This window comes from Brugia malayi (genome assembly GCF_000002995.4).
Source record: "Brugia malayi strain FR3 genome assembly, contig: Bm_v4_Chr1_scaffold_001, whole genome shotgun sequence".
Lineage (NCBI taxonomy): Eukaryota > Metazoa > Nematoda > Chromadorea > Rhabditida > Onchocercidae > Brugia > Brugia malayi.
The window spans coordinates 11,669,228-11,672,713 of NW_025062475.1; positions in this window are offsets into that span (position 1 = coordinate 11,669,228).

A 3,486-nucleotide genomic window follows, 5' to 3' on the forward strand; every position below is an offset into this window, starting at 1 on the left:
AAAAAAAAAAAAGAAATTAACAAAAAGATAGCAAAATGAAATTATTTAAATGTTGTAAAGAAAAAAGTACAATGACTAACCTAAAAAACAAAAAGTTACAAATGATAAGTAATAAGTTACAACTTTCCATATTTACACAGGTAAATGGGCAGGCAATAGCTATAGCAAAAGTGCACATTTTATGAACTTAGACATTCCACCACTGGGTGTATATAACCGGAATTAAACACAAACGCATATATAAACATACATCAGAAATGAAAGAATGCACAACAAATAACCAGAAACTAATCCTAATACACTTTCTTTTTTCATCAAAAAATTGAGAATAGAAAGTGTAAGAAAAATTATTTGTCGTCACGAATGAGGACATTAATTCTAAAACAGTGAATGATTAATATATTACACCGGAAACACCACCTGCCTTCTCCTGTCAGCACGTTAGACAAATATCACAAAATCATTCTTTAATATAACATTTTTTTAATATTTCACTTGTCAGTTTTACATAAAATCCTAAAAGTTTCAAGACCAAAAACCAATAAATATATCATCACGCTAACAATGAAGCTATGATATCGTCTTTATCAACCATACTGCATGAATTCAATCAAAATACAGACGTACAAGCATAAATCAAAAAAAAGTGACATGCACATTTATGTATACAAAATATGATAATAAATATGCTCTCATACATAAATTAATATAGGTACATGACTTTTTTTCCAAGCAAAACTAATTTCAGGAAAGCAAAAATTATTTCAAGAAAGTTATTTAATTATCATTCTTTTTAATCCTCTCATTGCATTTAATCAGTCAAAATTATTAAATGCAAAACATTTTTATTAGGCATTTGTTTTAATAAACAAAATTGCTAACCATGAAGTTTCATTTACCGAGATATATCCTAAATTATTGGTTTAATTGTATGATAGGATATGATGGTACTGTGACTTCTATAGAAGATGAAGAGAATTTTAAAATTTAGAAAGTACAAAACGATTACTCCTGTTACATTCCCATTCAGTGATATCGTTTGCAACATCTAGAATGCGACTTCTGTATAAGGGAGGAGAAGGAAGGAAGGGAGGCGAGTAAAAACTGATACGGAATAAAATCAACCGGATAGTACCATTATTTGCTAATTATAACAAAAAAAAATAAGACAATTTTGCGGAATAGGTTGCAGCGAGTGGTATAATGAGGGCACACACAGATAGGGAGCTCCAAGCTTGTTCCTTCCCGAAAATAAAACAAATGAAGGTTACTGGAAGCTTTTTGATCAATTTCAACACATATACATACATACACACATACATACATACATATATACATACACACACATACATATATACACATACATACATACATCTAATACGTTACATGCAACTAGGCATATACTAACCGGAAACAAATCAGTTTCTGTCTTTTTCAGTACAGATAGGTAAAGCGATCATCTACTGCTATCATCTACTTAGAAAAAATCTTCATTTTAACCATTAGCTCTTCTCAAAAATACAAAAATTTAAGAGTGTAAAGAACACAAAACAAAATAAACAATAACAATATCGACATTACTAACCTGCGGAATTATTTATATCGGGATTATCTCGCCTGTTAAACACTCGTTTTAAGGCTTAATCATTCTCGTGAATTAAATATTATAAAATCGTGAATAAAATTAAATAAATCCAAAATCTTCCCATGGAATAAAAAGAATGGCATCATTCTAAAAATAGTCGAGATTAAAGATGAAATGTGAGAAAAAGGCAATAACATTGAATGTACTGCAAACGCACTGGAAAATTAGCTAAGGTTTGTTTGAAAGGCTAAATTTCGCTATTTTCACTAGTTGCAAATAAAATTATATACAAACCGTTAAATCGCATAGTTGCACAAGTGCATTCTGTAAGAAGATAAACGTAACAGTAATTACTGAAGATGATAGTACATGAAAACTTCACTTTCTCTTCTACCTCCTTGTTGTCAAGTGGCTTGAAGTAGCTTCACCAATTAAACTATTCAACAAAATGGCGGCTTACTTCACATGGATTACTTGATTTCGACTTTTTTTCATTAGTAATTAGTTGATTATTATGAATGTCTAGTGAATGTATTCAAATATAGTTTTTGTCATAATGTTATTGGCAGTACAACCATCCAACCAATTCGATACCTGAAATGAAGAAGTAAAACTAACAAATAAACATTAATTTTTCGTTCATTCCATTCCAACGATAATGTTTCATATTTCACACATTTCATGTCAAGCTATTTTAAGAAAGTTTTCGAGAAAAAAAAAAATTTCGTTTCAAAAAATTTTAACAAATGAGGAATTTAACAGAGAAAAATGTTAAAAACTGTCAATAATTCAAACTTTTCCACATGCACATCTACGTCACTTTCTTGTTATTATTTCACGTTACTTACAGCAACACTGTCAATTTAGCAACTACAAAACGAATGAATTTCTCTTCCACAAGCAAAAAGTTAACACTTTGCAGAACTATTATTGTAACATATATACTTATAGACGAAAAGATCCAAAATAATAATAATAACATAGGAAAATAAAATAAAATCTAGAAATTAGCCTATAATGAGAACAAAATTACAACCTAATCCTATCATCAGTATCATTAGTTGACATCATGATGAATGTATGTATGTGCGTATGTGTGTCTGTGTATGTCTGTGTGTTTTATGATGACATCTAATGATACAGCAACAAATAAAGATGTAATTAACATTTTTCAAAAGAGTAAACTATTAAAGGATAAAAATGAATTATTTCATTGTTTATTATTAGATCATAAAAGAAAAACGATCGATGAGGAAAAGAATTTATAGCTTATTATACCTCAATAAATTGAAGAAATGAACTGAACTGATAATGATAAACACAACTGATAAGCAAAACTAGTATTTCACAGTAGCATTTCTTCACCTTATGCAAAACAATATAATTAAATAAAGTCAAACAATTACGAGAAAAAAAAAGAAATAATTGCGAGTGCAGAAGAAGAAGAAGAAAAGTGACAGAAGTGATTAAGTATGAGAGAAGAGGATGAGATAAATGATAAGTGATGAACAAATAGTGAAGAGTTTAAATGGCAAATGATTAGAAGTGATGATAACATTAAAATAATCAAGGATTTACTGATAAGATGAAGCAAAGAAAAAAAAGAAAAGAAGGACAAAAGTAATTGTTGCAAGTGAAGCTATTGATAAAGAAGTGTTAAAGTAAGAGTGCAATAATCGAAAGTGATAAGATAATTGATAAGCAAGGGAGGGAGAAAGAAAGAGGGAACGAATGAAATGTTAGTTGAAATAGGTAAGATTGTCACAAATGCAATGACACTAATATGAATGGAGGAAGTTCAAGAATAAAAAGCTTACTAACCTCCTCTCTTTCCTCTCTTTCTCCTCCTCCCTCTCTCTCTCCTCTCTTTCCTCTCCTCCCTCTCTCTCCTCCCTTTAACT